The following is a 22260-nucleotide window of genomic DNA, read 5'->3' on the forward strand; positions in this document are numbered from 1 at the left end:
TTGGGAAAACTGGCTGGCAGACCAGGCTCGCTCATTTCACAAGATACCTTCTACACCAGCCTTTTCATCCTGCTTGGCGGGGCTTGAGGAAAGTCGAGTAAACAGTAAAAAGAATACAAAACAGACCCCCAGAGACGTGTCTAAAGTCACTGCAAAGCACAGTAACAATAGGCATTTTCTGAATGGCGTTTTGTGCTTGCTAACAAGTAGGCACTGCAAACAAATCATTTTAATATCAAATCTTAGCGGATGAGGAAAAGAAATTCACTGCAAGAACTTCCCGAAAGCCGTTTGATGAATACTGACAGCCCTAGCCCAGTCCTCCTTGCTCGTCCCCAAAATGAGGTTATACCTTCATCCTGGTTTCAGAGATAATGATAGTCTTTTCCCTTATGAAAATTTTTCAAAATCTGAAATTAAGAAATCTGTTGAAACACAGTGTGCATTAAGTTAGCTATGTGTCCTGACTGACAGTCCTTTGTTTGAAGGGTTGTCAAAGGACAGTTCCCTATTTGAAGAAGCCCTTAAATTGAACAGCTGCTCTGTCTAGTTAAAAGTTGGGGGAACTATAACAAGGCAGAGCAGGATCCTTGAAGATGACCATCACCAATAAGTACCTGCAGAACAGCCTCAGGAGGCATGCAGGTCACTACTAGAGGGAGATGCATTGTATTTCTGTTTAAATTATAGCAATAATTTCTAAATGTGCATCTATAAATGTAAATTAAGACATGCAGATTTTATGCAGAACCATGTCCTCTTTTCTGGTAATCAATTTCCCTTTTATTTGGTAGGGGAGCAATGTGTACCAGATAATATAAAGTGAAATGTAATATTTCCAGAGACTGCCTTCTGCCTGTCTTTCCTGTTCTTTCCACACACAAAGCAAACCTGGAATAGAAGACTGAGGTGTAGAATCCGTCCTGCACCTCAAAAATCATTTACCTATTTATTTACAGTACACTTGCAGCTTACATGCATGTAACTTGCGTGCATTCAGCTTTAGCTTTTGGCAAATATAAATAAAAGGGGGCAGAAAGGGGCAGGCATCTGGTAAAAAGAACTATGGCAATCTCACCTGCCATTGCACCCAATGTGTTTTGACTATACTTTCTTTTTCCCTGTCTGATGGCAGGTGACAACAGGCACCTTTCATACCTGAGTTAAATATATATATATTTATAATATGTGTTCTCCCTAGAACATTATTGTTGTGAAAATATTTGTGAAAATTGAGGGGTCGTAAAATACCACTGTGAAAATGAAGAGAGCATTGAGGTAGCTACTATTATTCCTCCTCTTTATACCTGCTGTGAAAGCAACCTGACAATTCTATATCATAGGAAAAGAATGAGAGACAAAATTCTGTAGCTTGGATGAATTATTTTCTGACTGATTACAGTCTAGGCCTGGGCTTGTTTATTCAGAAAGTTGTTGTGCTGTTGCATTTTCCCCATTAAAGTGGCAATGGTAACATTTCAAAGATGCTCTGGGAATGACAACATATAAATGCAAGATGTAGCTTTACTGAGTTGAAAGCTGAGAACTTCATATTTGGAAACAATAAAGTTATTTTGCTGTTAAATGTAACTGCACTACAACTCTTCAGTTAGAGTTTACAACAGGAGTAGGTAACCAATTTCTGTCCACAGTCACATCCATACCATACTGTATATTTAAAACACCAGGCTTCTCCCCAAAAACTCTGAGACCTATAGCTATGTCAGGAATTCACCACAATTCCCAGGATTCTTTTCAGGAAGCCAAGTGCTTTAAGTGTATGGTGTTGTGACCAAGGACCACATTCCTCCTCCTGTCAGGGGTTACATGTTGAGTGATGCACCCAATCTCTGGGAAAGGGGCTGTAATAGAATGGGCAAATGTAGTGGTTTCAGACCCAAGTGGGCCTCAGGTCGCTCACAGGTGCTTGAGGGAATGTTCTTTTGCATGATAATGATACCCGCTGTAATGAAAGGGTTAGCTCTTCTCTTGAGAGGACAGCTTTGCTACAGTTGAGGGCAGCACACCTGTAGATGTGAATCTGTGTGCTGGACAAAATGGAGGAAATGGGTGCTCATCCCCCAGTGGGGACAAGCCAATTGAAGACTGATCAAAATGGCACAAGGTAAGCAGAGAAGGGACTGGTGTCCTAGGTGCATCTAACTAATTCAGGGATGAGCTAGATGTTCGCAAGCAATTATGTTGTTGTTTTTGCAAAAATGGACTTTCTAGAACCTCAAAATGTTTCCCAGCAGACACCCAAAACTTTGCCCCAGTTTGCTGGTTTCAAAACCCTGATCACTCACAGAACTTGATATATTATTTGTTAGAATAATACTCCTCCTTCCTAGTAACAATGCAAAGCAAATAAGATTTTGCCATATGATCACATCACAGGAATCAAATGCCATGACTCTGCACTAACTTTGTTCTTAGTGACATTATTAAGTATTTTGTGGCTATACCATCCTAACGTGAGCCCAGTCTGCTGTCAGCACCAACAATTGTGTATCAGCGTAGATGTGAAATACCAGGCTTCTGAAAGGAAAATACAGTGGTACCTCGGGTTATAAACGCTTTGGGTTACAAGCTCCGCTGACCTAGAAGTAGTACCTCGGGTTACGAACTTTGCTCCAGGATGAGAATGGAAATCGCACGGCGGTGGCAGGAGGCCCCATCAGTGAAAGCGTGCCTCAGGTTAAGAACAGTTTTGGGTTAAGAACGGACCTCCGGAACGAATTAAGTTCGTAACCCAAGGTACCACTGTGCACTATTGCTACTCTAATTGTGTGTGTGTGTGTGTGTGTGTGTGTGTGAGAGAGAGAGAGAGAGAGAGAGAGAGAGAGAGAGATGTAAATACCCCAAATCATTGTTAATCAAATGCCACTTTAGTCTGCTAATACAATCAACCTTTCTTGTATATTAGTTCTTACCATTACTTTTTCCTGCTCTGACAAGTACTGCTGCCACTAAGAAAGAAGCATTCAACAACAAAGGCTGTTCTTCATCTAAAAATGAGCTCCTTCTGTCCTTCAAAACTTCTGAATATTCTGAAAATGTAGAGTCATCCGTAAAACTAATAGAGCAAACCATGAGTTAGCCTAATATTGTTAGAGAAGTCAACACTGCCATCCACTGAGCAAGGAGAGAACCACAGTGACAACTGTAGGAGGATCTCATCAAATGGCAATTTATTCAAAGATGTAACTTGCAATTACCTGCAGATAAACTCCCCCCCCCCCGCCGCCGCCGCCACCCCAGTTTCTTACTACAGTAGGCAGGAATTCCATTCTTAAAACAAGGCTCCCCAAGAGAAAGAGGGAACTGGCCTACTCAATCCCCTGATATTTTATGGTAAGTATCCTGGAGTAGGACTGGGTGGTAGTGCTGGAGAAATTAGAGTTAGAGGGATGTGTGTTGTGCATTTAAAAACAATCCCCTTTCCGACACTATACAGGCAGGGGGCTGGAAAAGACAGTGTATCCTGCTCTTCAGAATTGCTCCCTCCTCATATACAGTGGTGCCCCGCAAGACGAATGCCTCGCAAGACGGAAAACTCGCTAGACGAAAGAGTTTTCCGTTTTGGAGGTGCTTCGCAAAACGAATTTCCTATGGGCTTGCTTCGCAAGACGAAAATGTCTTGCGAGTTTCTGTGGGTTTTTCCCCCTCCCCCCCTTTTTCTAAGCTGCTAAGCCGCTTATCCGCTTATCCGCTAAGCCGATAAGCCACTAAAAGCCGCTAAAAGCCGCTAAACCACTAATAGCGCTAATCCACTAAGCCGTCAATGGGCTTGCTTCGCAAGACGACAAAACCGCTAGACGAAGAGACTCGCGGAACGGATTCTTTTCGTCTTGCGAGGCACCACTGTAGTAATAAAATGTCCAGGCAGCCCAACCCAAATGATCCCTTGAGCACTTTATAACATAATTGGGAAAGGCCTTGGGGTGGGTGAAAAGGGGAGTGGTGAAGTCCTAGCCTTCTTCCCTCCTCCCAAGCCCCCCTCCACCTCACCAGATCTGAAGGGACTACAGTGGTACCTCAGGTTAAGTACTTAATTCGTTCCGGAGGTCCGTTCTTAACCTGAAACTGTTCTTAACCTGAAGCACCACTTTAGCTAATGGGGCCTCCCGCTGCTGCTGCACCGCCGGAGCATGATTTCTGTTCTCATCCTGAAGCAAAGTTCTTAACCCAAGGCAATATTTCTGGGTTAGCGGAGTCTGTAACCTGAAGCGTATGTAACCTGAGGTACCACTGTACAAGACTTTTGCTCCAGGAGAATGATATATATGTATGGGAGTGTGCAACCACATATACTTCCCCCTTAAATCTGTTGTTTGTGTTAACACCAAAGCAATCACCAGTAGCAGCTATTTACGTAATGTACAACTTGGCCCTGAATGCACCACATATGCCTCACATAAACAGCACCTGCTTTTCAGAAGTTTGGAGCAAGCCGACTCTTCATCTTTCCCAGTTTAAAAGCACCTGCCAATCATGCTGCAATTGCTCTGCTTCTTTGTGCTCCTCCTCCTCACGCCATCGAGCTCGGTCCCTTCGGCTGCTAAAGCGCAGTAACCCTAGACACACCAACCCTCCTAGTAAATAAAGACACAGAGCTTTAACGGCCATCTTCCAAAAGAAATGACACAAAGAAGGATGGATGCTCTAGAATTGTTGTCCTTTGAAACCACATGATGCATTCAGAGAATTAAATTTTCAACAAGTCACTTACTGATAGCCACTCTGCGAGTGCTACTCCCCCCAGCTTAAGTTTCTGTGGTTCCACAGACATTTATAGGACAGGGCTGTGTTATGGAATCGTGCCACAGAGGAGAAAGCCTGTTTGTCTTCCTCTGCCAATGTTTGTTCCACCACCAAACAAGGTCAGGTTTAAATTAAATAAATAATTTCTCAGCATTTCCATATGTTTTCTCAGTTCTTCCCCCCCTCCTCATTTTTACACTGATAGCAAATTATTCTCCCCTCCTCCTCCTCCCAAAAAGATTAATCTGATTATTTTAAGATGATTCACTTGCTATTGATGAGCAGCATTTGTAAATTAAGATGGCCCAGCTTGGTGTTCAATGATCCTGAAACGTGTTTGCTCTTGACCAAGTTTTATTTTCCTTTCTTTTCTTTTCTTTTGTAAAAAGATCTTTATCAGTTATGTAAAATAAACAGGCTTCGACGGAACTTCTCTTTCAGATGGAGTATGTTTATTGGACCATTTTAACAAGGTTCTATAATGTTCCACACAGAGATCATATCATGTACATCTGGGTTTCCAGGTAGATGACCAAATTTTAATTAAAGCCTGTGCTTCGTGTCATGATTATTCATTCATAGTTTTAAATTGAGCAATTCTTAATTTATAGGCTCAGCAATATCACTGGTTTTAGACTATTCATAATTTGAGAACATTTTTATCATAGCGATCCTGTTACACATGAAGGAAAACTGTCTTCAAAAAAAAATATTCATTTTGAGATAACATCTCCTTCTAATGACCTCTAAATGGGGCAGCATACCCACTATATATTCAAAGCACACTCTTTCTCCCAAAGAATTCTGGGCACTGCAGTTCACCCCAGAGTTATAATTCCCAGCAGTTATATTTCCCAGCAACCCAAACTACACTGTAACAGTGAGGAGTGAACTACAGTGCCCAGAATTCTTTGAGGGAAAGAATGTGCTTTGAAGGAATAGTGTGTTAGAAGCCTAAGAGTCAGTATGGAAACAAAAGATGGTTGGATTTATTTGGCCGTCTGTTAACAAAAACATCAGATTTTTAGGTGCCAACATCTGATCTGGACACCAGGTTTAAGATTTTCCACTTCCCCTATCTAGCCATGTGAGAGGCACCACCAAAAAAGATGCCAGAAGAGGGCACAATTAATATATTCATATGCTAATTTATATGTATAGAAGCAAATTTAGAAATAAAAGTAGGGAAGACTGGTCAGGTGCCCTGTGTGTCTACAAGCCACTTCAAGTTCCCTGCTCTTCTTCTTATGGTTCTTTAGACCATAAGTTGAACTAGACAGCTTCTCAAATGGACGACAATGCCCCATGGTGCCATCACCAGATCCAGCACCCTCCTACATTTGGTGGGTCGGTCCTTCCTAAGTTATGTGGGGTGGCTGAAGAGCTTCCCTTCATCACGCTGGCAGCTCCTGGCAGTGGCCATGTTGTTTACTTCACAACATCCTGTGAAGTTGAATTTTGTGGAGGGGAAACCATGACCTCTGACACAGAAACATGCCTGTTGCCATGTTGGTTGCTCCAGGGTATTGTTGAAAACAAAGATGGAAGCAGTCTGGAAGGAACATGTAAGGGGTTGGGGGACAAAGTGCCTGATGAGCCCTAATGGAGTCCTAGTATTTCAGTAGTTATCTGAGGATACCGCATGATGATCTTACAAGGTCTGGCTGTCACACACAGCTGTAGAAGCTGTGTGTGAAGACTGTAACCATGTTGGCAGGTCCAATCACATACCCAAACAGAGCCACTGTGGGAGAGACACATACTGTGTCTGTAGGGGATAGCACAGCAGGCAGGTGGATCCTAACTCCTTATGATGATATGTGTGTAAGTGTTAAGGGTACCTGAGTACGTGGCTGACTGCATGCTGAAAACAAAATAGAAATTTCATGGAAGTTGCCTATTGAACTTTAGCAGATCAAAAAGAAAGCTGCAGGTTTTTTTGTGGCGTTGCTGTACATTTTCCCTGATTTTATTTACCATAGATTCAAATCCTGCTTATAGAACAAGCTCCCTGCCGTTTACCTTCTTTGTCAAACAATAGGTCCTCCTGGCCTGACCTTGACCTATAACTAGACCTTGGTATTTAGTCATGCTGTGGTTTGTGGTAGCAATAACCGCAAAACAGGATCTTCCCAGTGGCTTCCAGCCAGAGTGTTACTCACTAGCTAATGGTTGGAATGGACTGATAAAAGATATGGGCTGTGGCATACAGGGGGGAGGGGGGAGCCACACATTTTGTGTTTGTTGGTGTGAAATAAGTAAGAATAAGCTGATAAAATGACACTCTGGAGCCACGGTTGCTTGGTTATGCAAAACAGGCATAAAGTTACTAATGCAGAATTCTGTTCCCCAAACCCACATATTTCTCTCTATTGACCAGTCACTTTTAAAAAGTAAGCTTCATAAGTAAATTACTAAGGTGCATATTTCCCGCTTCCATTATCAACCCCACTGTTTGCCTGTCTATGGAATGTTAATAATAATAATAATAATAATAATAATAATAATAATTTGTACCCTGCCCATCTGCCTCTGTTGCACCAGCCACTCTAGGCTGCTTCCAACCAAATATACAAAAACACAACATAACATCACACATGAAAAACTTCCTGATACAGGGCGCCTTCAAATGTCTATGGAAGGTTGTGTGATTATTTATCTCTTTCGGAGTTAGGTAGCCCAAAAGAAAAGATTATACAAAGTCTCCCCACTTTTCTTATTCTATATTAACTACATTGTGGCTGCCATACACACTTCCCTGAGAGTAAGTCCCACTGACTTCCCTAGGACAAGAGCTCTTCCTAGACATGCCTAAGATTGCAATGCGCTTGCAGTCAACTCTAGCCACAAGGTTGCATCATGACTGTCATATTTGGAGCAGACCTATTGAAATGAATGGGCAAGGCTCACTTAAGTCCAATTATTTTGATGGTTCTTCTCTGAGTAGACTTAGCCAGGCACAACCCATAGTCCCCCAGCACTTAAAGCATAAAACTGACATAACATAGCCTTTGGTAACATCATAACAGATGTATGTCAGAGTTCAGCAGATTAAATCCTGCTCCCCAGTAAGCCATATCAAAACCCTAATATGATGTCAAAGAAACACATGATTAACTCTGCATGCTCAGGAAAGCTTTGAGCTTGTGTTTCTTGAGTATCAGCCACCCATGCAGAACAGCAAGCCTCTGTTGAAACGGAGGCTAGTCTTTGCGAATGCTAGAATTTGGTCAAAAGTGTGTTCCAGTCAGATTTGTTTTGCATTACAAGCTTCCATCAATAAAACCATAGCAGTGACCGTTGTATTTAAACAGGAAGGAAGTTTATAATATGTATTTTTGTAAAGATACTTTTTTTAACAAATCCAGGAAATGACAGGAATTAAAAATGCCTTTCATAAATCTCCAAGTCCAAATTTTGAAGTGTATTTTCTCCATTCATAAAGCTATACCCAATCAAAAACCAAGAAGCAAAATCATACGCCTTTCCATCGCAAAGATTAATATTTCCCCAGTGATTAATAACGGTGCAGATTTTAAGGGTAAAATGTTTTACATGGATTTTTCCAAGAATTGACTGAATGATTAAGAGCCAGATTGCCTCAGAACATTTTAAAAAAGACGTTGATTAAACATTTTGAAGGTTCCTCATATGATACGAAAGTTGTTCTTGGGCATTTTCTTTACCCATTATGCAAATATCTCAACTCATTAATAATTTAAAAGTGGTAATACATTAATAATTAGGATCCCCATTAGAAATCTGACCTTTAATTGAATTCTATAGAAAGGAGAATGTGAAAAATGAGCCTTGTGATTTATGCTAAGAATAAAGGTTAAAAAGCGTTTTCCTAGTAGATCTTATCCCACCCACACCAACCCCATTATTGCCTAGGCAGATTTTTTTAAAGAAGGAAAGGAAGAAAACTTTTCCTCCAAAAATAAAAATTTTACCCATGCTGTTTCTAAGGAAATAATTCTATGTGGTTTCATATGGGAAAGAGTGGAATATATTGCTGAATTCTAGATGGGAGAGAAGCAAATGAAGGGACTGTTGTCATCTTCCTTTCGTGGATTAAGACTGCTATCTCAGAAACAGCATTAGGAAGCTGCCTTAAAGTGAATCAGACCACTGATCCCTCTAATTCAGGACTGTTGACACTGCTGCCAGCAGCTCTCCAATTTTAGGAAGGCATCTCTCCCAACCCTCCCTGGAGATACCAGAGATTGAACCTAGGTCCCTTATACATGTAACACATACCCTCTACCACTGAGCCATAGCCATCCCCCATTCCACCAGCTGAGAGAGGGAGACCCACCAATGGGACAGTGCTTGTGTCTCCAGAGACCTCCTGTGGGCACAAATATCCCAATGGTGGTGGAGACTAAGACAGGGGCCATGTCAAGAGGACTGTTAGTAGGTGAAATGGACCAACAAACAGGCTCAAGAATGACACTGTTGAACCTGGTGCAGTTATATTCTGCTGTTGTGGTCAATGGGAAGGGAGGAAAGAAAAGCAAGGGAGCAGGGAAATAGGGAAATCCACACACACCCCACACACACCTCCTGCCCCCATCATACCTAGATGGCAGAGCTTTGGGTCTGGTGGTTGCTCCACCATTAATCTGCTATGCACACACACACACACACACACACACACACACACACACACTGATTCAAATAGCCATGCAACAGATTTCAGATCATATTCCTCTGGCTACAATATTGTAACGGGTTCATCACTTGCACCAGCTTAAATGGATTATTCCCTGATCCGACCACTGATTGAGCATCACAAGCCCACACAGTTGGCAGCCCCTGTGATGTAATGGCAGAGAGCTTTTAGGGATAGAGGTAGGCCAAGGGAGAGCAAGAATAGGGAAAGGAATGCAAAGGAAAGGAGGTGCCTCCAAACCACATGTTCTGGTTGCTCCCAGTGTTAAACACAAATGCTGACTTCTGCCAGGTTAGCCTTTCAGGAGCTGAATAGCTCAGCTGGTTACAGCATTGTGCTGATAATGCCAAGGTTGCAGGTTTGATCCCCATATGGGACAACTGCATATTCCTGCATTGCAGGGGGTTGAACTAAATGATGCTCAGGGTCCCTTTCAATTCTACCATTCTATGATTCTATGATTAGCATTTGCTAGCTATAATACAGTGGTACCTCGGGTTAAGTACTTAATTCGTTCCGGAGGTCCATTCTTAACCTGAAACTGTTCTTAACCTGAAGCACCACTTTAGCTAATGGGGCCTCCTGCTGCTGTCGTGCCGCCGGAGCACGACTTCTGTTCTCATCCTGAAGGAAAGTTCTTAACCCGAGGTACTATTTCTGGGTTAGCGGAGTCTGTAACCTGAAGCGTATGTAACCTGAAGCATATGTAACCCGAGGTACCACTGTATAGGATTATGAGGTTTTGTTTCTATATAACAGTAGTGATGGCTTGACTCCTCTCTGCTCAAGTCAGAACTGAGCAATTTGCCAAGAGTCTGAAAACCGCAAAGTTCCCACTCACCAAGCCTCATTTCAAATAAAAAAATTATAGTATTATCAGGTGTGCCAGAGGAAGACCTAAAAACTCTCGCTAGTACAAATTCTACTGCTCATTTCTTGGCCAAGAACAGTTGCAAGCAGCTTGTCATGCCTCTGGCAGTGTGAGAGCCATGTGATAGGTTATGTTAATATCATAAGGACATGTTTGGAGCCAACCACATGCCTTGCTTCAGAAAAAGGCATCTGTGGGGGCTGTGATCTGGACTGTGACTGCAGCACTGAAAGGGGACTATCCAGTTTCTGCTTTCATTGCAGCGATGGGTCTATATTCTCATTCCATTCCTCCCCACACCCATGAAGGAAGACACGAAACCATAGATGTGGTTAAGAGTCCCAGCTCAATTTACTATCAACACACAAGGATCTTCAGTGAAACAGGATTGACTAACTCAACCCAGGTAGCCAGTCTAACTGGGGGAGACAGAGAGGAGTCTGCCTCCACAGTGGGCAACACCAACCTGGATCAGGAAATGAACTGCTCTGTGCCTTTCCTTACCAACTCACTTGGAAGTGACCCAATGCCGTACCCCGATTGCTCTTCCTTTCCTCTTCCCAATGTGTTCAGCAGGGTGATGCTTCCAGGCACCAAAGAATGCTCCTCTCTCCACCTCCACAACAGTGGTACACTTTGGGCTTTAAAATTTCAGCAACACCCTGTGTGATGCCAAAATCAGTTCCCCCTGCCTCTCACCTTCAGTTGTTCGTCGTTCATGTGGCACCCTCTCGGCTTGGTGCCCAGTGTGGGCAAACCAGTTGTGTTCCCCTAAATCCGCCTCTGCCCACAATCCAGCCGCCAGTTACATATTGGTTGGGCAGCATCCCTTCATGCCTATTATTCTGTAATGTTAATCCACTCTGCCCATCATGCCTGTCTGTTGTGACCTATGAAACTTGCCCATCAGATAGACACCACTAGGTCCAGAAATCTAGGGAGTATAAAGTAGGCAGAAAGGCGGAATCTCTACTAAGCTACTGGCTTGTCCTGTACTCCCTTGGAGGATGACAGGTGTGTGGTTTGTAGTGTAGTTTGCAGGGGGTGCAGGCAGGCAGCAAGCAAGTGGTGCAAGCTGTGGACCCAGATAGCCACAGAGGAAGAGGCAGGGCAGTTCCTCAGCAACCATACTGCTCTGCTGCCACTGTCTACCTCTTGCAGATGCCGCTCTTTCACAGAAATCACAAACTGATTTGGAAAAGTGGGGAAATAAGCTTAAGAGTAGAAAACTGAGAAAGTGGAAAACTGAAATGACACATTTGCCTATGCCTAGCGGTCCAGCATGGGGCTATAGGGAGTAGAAAGTTCAGTGGAAACTGGAAAGGATTCCTTGTGCGAACAAAAGTATCTATCATTGCCATTAAGGGTCTTTGGATGTGAGCCTCCTGAAAATTGTTCTTCTCTGTCACATAATGTTCTCCAATTCTTCCCAGCAGTTATTATATTTCAATGCCCATTTAATTTCAGATCATTATCATTCTCAGGAAGTCAAATACATTAATAATACTAATACTAATACTAATACTAATACAAATAATAACATTATTATTATTATTATTAATACCCTGCCCATCTTGCTGGGTTTCCCCAGCTTCTCTGGGCAGCTTACAATAATTAATTAATCAATAAATTTCAGTTAATTAGTTACCAACCTGAAAGTTATTCAATAATCACATTTATTAAATAATCTAGTAGCTATGATCAATTACTGAGAATCAACTAAAATGAATATATGGGTATATATAATTTTGAGCACTAAAATTGTTAACTTGCTAACTGGGAAAAAAACATTCTAAATGATTTGCATGCAGGAGACACACTGAAATCAGCTGAAAGTGAAATAGTTTCAGTTAATTGATTAACTCCATAGAAGTGATTAGGTTGGGGTGATTAGGGCCACATAGATGGTTGGACAGTTTTCTGAGGGCCACATGCTACATGAACAGACATTCACACAGATACATCACACATATAGCCCACAGGAGCCCACAGATGCAGCGTGCACACACACATACATGCGCGTGCGCGCGCACACACACACACACACACACATACAGAGTCAATGGATTTCTCCATCTCAGTGCTTTGCTTTCCTAATACATTACTAAAAACTTTCCTGGTTGCATAATTGACATTATCTAGCTTTGTGTTTGGGGTGAAACGCCCATGAAAACTGTTCTAATTTGTTTCCTATATGTGCATGTGTCAGAGCTGCCCCTAGGTCCCAGCTCACAGAGGACCAACGCGAGGCTGTCGTTATGTACAAAAGTCTTTATTGAGGTTCAGTTTCCATTTCAAAGCCGCAGCGCGCAGCTCTACGTCTTAACCCTAGACCGGCGAAGTACCGTCTGAGTCTCCTCCCCTATGACACCAGTTTAAGATCCTAGCCCTGCTCCACCTTTTACGCTGCTCTCTCTTCCTCTGGGTCCTCCTGCCCGCTGGGGCATTGCCCTTTCTGGACTCTTCCGACGCTGAGTCGCTTAGCTCCTCCCCCTCCCTCCGGCGGGCTTTAGGACCCGGTTCCCAATCCTCATTCTCTGCTGTCCCGCGCTCCTGTACATTTGAACTTGCCTCTCGCGCCAACCCAGTGACCTTCCTCCTGACCGTTACACTACTTCTGTCACTGCTTCCCTCTTCCGGGATACTGGCCGGATCTGACCTCCCCTCCGTTGTCTGACTCTCCGATGGAGGTGTGGTCAGCCCTGCCTTATCTTCTCTCCCTGGTGGGGAATGCACTGGCCCCGATCCTTGGGACTCTTCCCCCCCACTCTGCTCTGGTGGGGAAGCTGGTCCTGATTTCCAACTACTTCTCTGGGAGTCCCTGCTGCCCCCTTGCTCCTGGGGCGTTCCCCTTGGGAACCCCCTACCCCTGGCCACTGGCGCCCCCTTCTGTGAATCTTCCGATTCGCTGGAGAGGCTCATGGAATCCCTCAGTCCACTGTCCTCTTCTCCTACGCTCCCCTCGGATTCTTCCCCTTCGCTCTCCATCTCCTCTCTTCCCTGTGCCTCTGCTCCTGAACCCCTGACAGCATGTTAAACTATAACTGGATGATGGAGAAAGGTAACAACCTAGATAATCCTCATCACTGGGAGGAAAACAATATTGTGGGCTTCAGGTGTTGACCTTGATAGTATGAATGGGGGCAGCAGGCAAAGATCTGATAGCACGGTTAAGGCCTGTGTATTTGTATGGATGACATGTTTATAGGCAAAAATATTTATGTCTACCCACAGAGTATGTTCCATTCCACCTGAGGTCCTATTAAATAAGAGATGCAGATTGCTACTCCATTGGTCACCTGTGGTAAGAAGTAATTGCCAGCCAGAATGGTGGCAAATAGCACAGGCTATCCCAGATGCCCTTCTAACAACTGCTACCCAATGCTTCATGTGCATGATTATGCATCCTCATCAATCCCACAACCCCCCACCCCCCAGAAAAAAATCCTTTGAAAAGGCGACTTTGCAGTGAATCAATTGTTTTTATCTATATGAACTTGTCTGTACAGATCAGAACACAGAAGCCATTAAGGTATTGCTTTATGAAATGCCCCGATATTGCAGATTCCCCACTATTGTATAAAACGATCTCTTCTTGAGATCAGTGAGACAGAGCAAGGATTACAGCAGGCTGCTGCGTATAGCCCCTTTTTTGTTAAAAAGGCACAATAGGAACAAATGTTGGAGGAGGAGGACATCTAGCGATCAGATGTATATTTACACCCTTAACCCATTTGTGGCTGTGCATGCCACTACAGCAGATGTCCTAAATGTTGCACTCTCCAGATGTTGCTGGACTACAACTCCCATCATCCCCACCAACTGAGCTGGGCTGGTTGGGGCTGATAGGACACGTAGACAAATGTATCTGGAGGGCACCAGGTTAGTGAAGGCCACACTAAAGTATTAAATGGGGTGGGGATCATTCCTAAACTCTGATTCAAATGAAGAAGGAAGAATTGAGAGTACTGTAGAAGAGACAGCTTGCTAAATAATTTGCAGAATTCTATCCAGTCCCTCTGTTCACCACTTGAATCTGGACATCTCTTCTGGAGCCATGTTATATTATCTTAATCTCTTTCTCTAAGCAGAATTTCTTCTTCATTCGTAGTCAAAGCCATTCATCCCTTACCTTTCTCTCCCCATATAGAAGTCACAAATACATTGACTTCTGCTCTGCATGAAGCACTATCCCCCCACCCCCCGCTGACTCTGAGCCTCCTTGCTCATAAAAACTATACTACCACCTGGTTCCCCAGTTCTTGCTTCCCTAAATTCATTCTGCACACATCCCATAGCCCAGGAGCAGGTAAGAACATAATCCCAACTGCCACCACAAGGGTATCTGGAAAACCATCTCACCCTGAGGAGAGAGGAGAAGAAAGAAGATGTAAGAACTGTCCCCAGCCAGCTCCCACAGTGAACTCTTCTCCTCCAAACGCTCTCCACAGGTACATCTGAAGGACCATCTTGCCCCGAGAGGAGAAAAATAGCAGTAACATTTTTTTTCTTTTTTGAAAAAACAATAACACCTAGTTGTCATCTCCATTCTTTTGTTGCAATAATCTTATGTAAACCGTTTTGTGAGGTCTGCTTGAAAAGTGGTATAGAAATACTGTAAACAAATAAATATAATAAATAAAAACTACATAACTACACTGAGGTCCAGCTCCAAGGGCCTTTTGACAGTTCCCTCACTGTGTGAAGTGAGGTTGCAGGGAACTAGGTAGAGGGCCTTCTTGGTAGTGGCGCCTGCCCTGTGGAATGCCCTCCCATCAGATGTCAAGGAAATAAATTACTATCTGACTTTTAGAAGACATCTGAAGGCAGCCCTGTTTAGGGAAGTTTTTAATGTTTGATGTTTTATCATGTTTTTAATTCTATTGGGAGCCCCCCAGAGTGGCTTGGATAAACACAGCAACATGGGTGGGGTATAAATAATAAATTAGTGGTAGTAGTAGTAGTAGTGCTGGGGGGGTAATGCAGGGGTACGCATACCCCTAAACATTTTGTGAATCTAAGTTTGGCCTCATTGAGGGGCAGTATTTCAATATAAGTAGGAAAATGAGAGTACCCCTAAACATTTTTTTTTGGGGGGGAGCACTGATTAATATTATTATTATTAGAGTCCCCTGGAACAGTCCAGTGGTTCATCTAGTCCAGCATCCTTTCTCACAGTGCCAACCAGGTGCCACAGGCAAGATTTTAGTGCAACAACCCTCTCCCCTTCTGTGGTTTCCAGGGTACTGCCTCCAATTCTGGAGATAGACCATATCCATCCAGGTTCATAGCCTGAACCTTTGGCACACCGGGTGATGTTGCGCTATAGCTCCCATCATCCCTAACCATTGGCCATGTTGACTGGAGCCAACAAGAGTTGGAGTTCAACAACATCTGGCAGGTCAGTTTCCCCATCCCTTCCATAGCTATCTATCTTGTTTCCTTCATATATACCCCATCTCGCTTCTGTTGCCTCCTGCCCAACAGAAAGCATGTACCAACGTACACAATATTTGCTGCTTCTTTTCTATGGGCATGTATTACCCAACTGCCATTTTTCTGTGATAGACATCCTATGGCACTTCCCACAAAGAACCCTGCATTCTAGCTGTCTTGCCAATTCGGTACACTAGGGCAGCAATGAGGAGCTGCCCTTCCGACACGGGCACCGCTTTTATCACTGTTAGTCAGGATTGCAGTGAGGTTGGGGCCGCACGGGCAGACATCACAGGCTCTTCCATGTGTCTAATGCATATACAATACTCATTAACAGTATTTGAAAGTCTACTACTGAAGCCCAGAATTTTGCAGTAGTATGTGGATTGTGATCATTTATTATATCGTGTAATATTCCTAATATACCTTGAGTGTATCTACTGAATGTCTACTGAAGTTGGAAACAGACAGCATGCTAAATAACTTTTTAAGGAAGGGAAAGTTTGTTTGCCATTGGGCTGTATTACCAAAAAAAGAAAAGAAAAGAAAGAAAGACCTTAACCATACATATTATTGAAATAAAACTTCCATTTCTTTCACATGGACAATTTTCTTGGGCACAATAGAGAGTTTCTGTCTAAGTGTGCCAACTTTTCCCCGTGACAATTGTTGGACAAAATTGGTCATGGCACCTTCTGATTATTAGTCATGCTTCTTAATTTTAATAATTTCCCCTCCTGACAGATTTATTTCTTCCCAAGTTAAAAAAAAAAAATCCTTCTTAGAAGAAAATGTAGCTTCCTTATTTCCTAGGTCTGCAAATTACCAGGTGCCAAGCTATGAACATAAGGAAATTGAAGACCCTTGAGGGTGACCTTAAGAGGCACAAAGGTGGAGAATTGTGATATAGTGGTTGAGGCAATTTCATTGCAGCTCTTGGGCTCTGGAAAAATGAGAAATGGGTTTTCTATTACTAAATATAATGAATTCCTTTTCTGTCCTGTCACAAATTGTCAAACTTTATTAAAGAATTGAAAGATGTGGTGCATACATATAGAAATGCTTAGCATGACGACCCACATTTAAAATGAGCAAGGGGGGCACAAATACACTCAGGTCTCTTCACCGATATATGGTCTAGAAGTCCCTTCACATATAATATTTCAGAACTTCGCAGCATTGCTTCAAAAGAAGTATTGATGATTACTGAACATGGGGTTAGTGGTTTGTTAACTGAGGTAAAAACAATAGTTGCTGAACTGTTTAACTGGATTAAGAGTGCCCCCTACATTTCACCTAAAGTGAAATTTGGGGCACAATTGAAAGGTTTCTGCTTGGCGAAAGCTGGGGAATTCTGTTTGATGCTAAAGTTGCTAACAGACTAGCACACTAGAAAGAATGTCTGCACATTGCTAAATGACATGAGTAACTCAGCATGTCCTATAAAATTTAAGAGGCTCACACACCTAGAACATACAGTGGTGTCTTGGGTTAAGAACTGAATTCATTCCGGAGGTCCATTCTTAACCTGAAACTGTTCTTAACCTGAAGCACCACTTTAGCTAATGGAGCCTCCCGCTGCTGCGTGATTTCTGTTCTCATCCTGAAGCAAAGTTCTCAACCCGAGGTAATATTTCTGGGCTAGCGGAGTCTGTAACCTGAAGCATCTATAACCTTAAGCGTATGTAACCCAAAGTACCACTGTATTTATATTCTTTCCTTTCTATCCCAAATATCTACTGGAACCACTTCGGTGACTCCTAACCACTGCTTTGGATGAACTAGTGGAGTTGAACAAAGTTCACTGAACTGGTTCAAAAACTCTCTGAACTATACCCAAAAGTAGTTCCATCAATAGCCAGATGAATTTATGTCATGACCAACAAATCCAACAGCAATCCAGATACAGAATTGGAAGCTTTAGAGACATCAGCTAAAGAGCTGGATCAGAGCCAGCATTCAGGGAACCATGTTGACTGACACTGGCAGACAGAAGCCTCCAGAAGAAAAATCTCTTAGATAACCAGAATTGAAGCCTAGACACTCACGGTGATCTTCCCCTGAGGTAAAATCTTCTGGTGAGCCCACAGCTTGGCTTTTGACTCATCTGACTGCTGTTGACATTGATTGTAATTTACTGGAGCTACTTTAACAGTAATAGTAACACCATTGGCAAGCTCTCTGCTCCCAGGAAAGTACCATGATTTCCAGTCTTGCAGAAGCTGACTTTTGCAACACACTGGCCAATACGACCCTACCATCAAACCAATCTCAGGGGCCAATATACCTGCAGGGTACCTCTATTCTTTGTCTCAGCCTGTACTCTAGAACTTCGTTAAGAAACATCTCAGCTGTGGTTTTATCCAGCCGTCCAGCCATCCAGCTGCCACACTCATGCCCTTTTGTAAAGAAAAATGTAGGGAATTGTGCTTGTGTAGCTATTATCAAGCCCCAGATGCTATTACCAACTGGAATTGATATCCACTGTCCCAATCTTTGAATGGTGATCACAATTTCTACCAATTTTCTGTGGGGGCGGACTATCCATCAAAGAGGGGAATGACTGGAAAAAGGACTTCAAAACAAAGAATGGGCATATAGCATTTCACCTTGTGACTAAACTGTTATGCCTTTCTGGACTCTGCATTGCTCCAAGCATCTCTCCACACTTTTGTGAATGCGTTATATTAGACTGATTTGTAGTTATTTACTTGAATGATATTCTGATATATTCCTAATCATCTCAACATGACTCCAAGGACATAATTTGTGTGCCAAGCTAGAAAAAAATGTGCTTTTGACCTGAACACTGCAGAGTTGTTGGGACACACAGTCTCTTCCTAAGATATCCATATGGAGCTGTCCAAGGTCTAGGCCCTATTAGACTGACAAGCATCAAGAATGTGGAAAGACACGCAATGGTTTTCAGGCTTTGCCAGTTATTATCATCAGTATGTCAAGAAATATTCTGATCTTTCAGTTCCCTTGACAGACCTTTTGAGACCATTCCAGTGTACAACATGCTTTTGATCAGTTAAAATGAGACTTATCAGAGGCACCAGTGCTGTCCCATGTTATCAACACAGATTCAATTCATCATGGAGGCAGCTGCCTCCAATGTAACTATTTGAGCCATTTTGTCTCTATGGATGACACCCACAGACCTGCCCTCAAGCCTTTGCATATTTCTCATGGAAATTGACTCCTCCTGAACAGTATCATGCAGTCCGGAAGAGAAGCTATTGCAAAAAAACTGCCTTTAAGGCCTGCATCCGAGCATTAGAGGAAGCCCACAACAGTGCCTTCCCTTGGGCTGGAGCCTAAGTCCATTGAGCTTGGTCACATGACCTGGCAACCCAGAATAGAACATCATTTTAATGGCTTGCTTTCCCTCTGCCAGGCTTAGGCTGGTTCAGCCAGCAGCAAATTTGCTGCTGAAAGGGGTTTGGATCTGGTACAACTTGATGCCGACTTAATTTACACTGGTGCACTCTATGCCAGCTTCTTGTGCGTAGGATTGCTGTCTTAGTTCGGTTTTGTGTGTTATCATTTTCTATTTTTATTACAACAAGAGGCTTCAAAAGCTGGAAATTGCCCCGTCTTCTCTGGACCTCTGGAAGGACCTATTTGTAAGAGGAACACTACATAACTGCTAAATATTCTTATCATCATAATGAGAAACTGTATCATATTATAGAATGAAAGTTTGCCCCAATTCATCAAGATTCACCATACATTCCCCAGGAAAAAGGAAAGAATGTGTTATGAAATGCAAATTTCTGTATACAGATTCATGGCTTGTGTTCCATTTCTGCATTAATCTGCAAATACATTCAAATCCCCACAAAATAATTATTTAAATACCTATTTAAGCAATGATATTTTCTTCAGAGTAGTATTCCGGAGGTAAAGCAGGGCTGTCATAAATATGTGTGCCAGCAGGTGGTAGCAATTTCATTGTGTTCTGGCTGAATAAAGCAAGAGCAATAATTATTATTTCCTTAAATAATAATAAAATAACAGCCTTAGTATAATATCTTTACACAGTGGTGTTAAGTCTGTATTATGGTACCAAATCATTTTTATACCCACATTTATTCCCTCTGTGTGGGCATATCTCCAGCAATCCAATAATAAAAAGATCACCTCAGTGGCTTTAAAACAAACGAACACTGAAGAGATATATGCCACTATTCTTAATTATAACCAAGGAATAGTTCCCACCTGTTCCATAATGTACTCTAAGATCCAAGTCAGCTAATTTGTCACCTGAGCCAAAAAGATAACAATATGCTTTTCAGGAATGCCTGTCCTGTTTTCAACAAATGTAATTGCGACAGCCCTTTTCCCCCTGGCGCCATTGGGCCTGCCCTCACTTAAATATAGTGCACCCACCTCACAGAACACCAATTCCACCAATTCCTACAAACTACCCCAGATTATCTTGTGGGGGACTTGTGCGAGGAAAAACTTAAAAATTTGGAGTCCTGAGCAGGATTCGATCAAATAAACAATAAAGATTTTATTAAACAAAGGAAGTTTATGAGACAAGTGGGTAAAACATATGATACTTCAGATTATAATGCTATTTCACTTCAGTTCTTTGTCAGTTGTTGCACAGCTGTTGCCACTTAATACTTTGGTTCTTAAACAAGGTGGTACTTCCTGTCAGCTACACACCTCTTAGACAATCCAACTCCTGAGGTACTCCAAGTAACAGACCCAAGGGATCTCCACAGCCCTCTCAACTGGTTTAGGAGTCTTCTCCTTTTGCAGAAGGATCTCTTCCCTCCTGACTGGAATGAGACCTAAGTAGACTGAAACCTCACAGCTTCTACTTCTCCTGGCTCAACCTCAGCCTCCCAGTTAATTCCTGGCCTATTTCTCTCACAGGACACCACACACTGTCCTTCACACTAAGCTCAGAGACTCCTTTCTCTAGCTTTTGATATATTCCTCAGAGTGGATATTTCTACCCAGAACCAATTCCCTCTCCTCTCTCTCCCTATCTCCCAACCTACCAAATGAACCTACCAAATATCTCTCAAAATCCTCTCCTTTTCAACCCCCTCTCCTGGAACCCTAGCCAATCAGAGGCTGCCATTCGTTAACCATTTGCTGGCAGGGAAAAAGAAAAGGAAAACACTTGGGGACCCAACCTGCCCAGCAAAACAAATTTTTCCACCACAGTAAGCCATTTATTTACTAATCCTCCATGTGTTCTATGTCAAGTCTCTGCTAGCTACCCAATTATATGAGTTTAGCATCATTAATATGTTTAGAAACAGTTGTTTATCCCTCATATAGATATGTCATCCATGAATACTGTGTGATAGATGACTTCAGCTTCATTTTCTCTCAAATAACTTTCTAACCAAATGTCCACAAGCAGGGGAAAGGAAGTGGCCTGTCAGTGGTCCAGCAGCTTTGAAAAACCATATGTATTTGAGTGCTAGTTTCCATAATATCAGTTGTTATTATGTCGAGAGCCAGTGTGGTGTAGTGGTTAAGAGCTGTAGTCTCGTAATCTGGGGAACCGGGTTCGCGTCTCCGCTCCTCCACATGCAGCTGCTGGGTGACCTTGGGCCAGTCACACTTCTTTGAAGTCTCTCAGCCCCACTCACCTCACAGAGTGTTTGTTGTGGGGGAGGAAGGGAAAGGAGAATGTTAGCCGTTTTGAGACTCCTTAAAGGGAGTGAAAGGCGGGATATCAAATCCAAACTCCTCCTCCTCCTCCTCCTCCTCCTCCTCCTCCTCCTCTTCTTCTTCTTCTCTTCTTGATAAATGAAGATGACCATATATGACAGAGGCTAAAAATATGAGGATATAGTTGTCATGGCAATTGATCAAGATTCTAAAGGGCATGAAACAGCTTCCTATGTACTCTCTTGGTGGCAGTTAAGAGACCCTTAAATAAATCCTACTGTTGGAAACGGTGAGATCTGATGGCCACATGGGAGGAATAAACAGACTTGGTGGAATTTACAGGGCTTACATAATAAAATTACAAAATACGTTGTGCTAAAACGTTGTTTACAAAATACGTTGTGCTAAAACTTTGGAGGGGGGAGTTGAAACCAGAGAACGATGCTCTGCTTCAGTATTTAGAAACAGATTCTCGATATGTTTACTCAGATGTACATGCTGCTGAATTTAGTGGGGTGTACTCCCTAATAAGAATGCTTTGGGGTATGTATTGGTGACCTGGAAGCCACAGAAAAACAAGGCTTGGTGCTTCTGAAATAATGATGATGATGATGATTATTATTATTATTATTATTATTTTAATGTCTCAGGTTTTGTCCATGCATGTAGCAAAGCACTCTGAAGTTCTGCCAAGTTCAGTTTGTCCTGCAATTCCTGGGATAGACTTGCAGTTAATTGAGAGGCATTCTCAGATCAAGAAATGGATCCAGAATACAATAGAGATTTCAGAAATTTGTAGAGTTATTCCTTAATGCCAAATCCTGCTTTATATGGATCATGTCATTTATTATTACATTTATTATTATTA

At 42.6% G+C, this 22260-nt stretch overlaps 1 long non-coding RNA gene across 1 annotated transcript in view; it reads right to left on the reverse strand.

Annotated features, from left to right (window-relative positions):
* The window catches only part of LOC307220176, a 32601-nt gene extending 11847 nt beyond the window's left edge, over positions 1-20754 (reverse strand). The window contains exons 1-2 of the long non-coding RNA XR_013840750.1: positions 20427-20754; positions 19611-19714 (exon numbers count right to left, since the gene is read on the reverse strand). This is a non-coding gene — a long non-coding RNA (uncharacterized lncRNA). The remainder of the gene's footprint in view (positions 1-19610; positions 19715-20426) is intronic.
* Positions 20755-22260: the final 1506 nt, after the last annotated feature.

The sequence above is a fragment of the Podarcis cretensis genome (assembly GCF_951804945.1).
Source record: "Podarcis cretensis genome assembly, chromosome: 7".
NCBI lineage: Eukaryota > Metazoa > Chordata > Lepidosauria > Squamata > Lacertidae > Podarcis > Podarcis cretensis.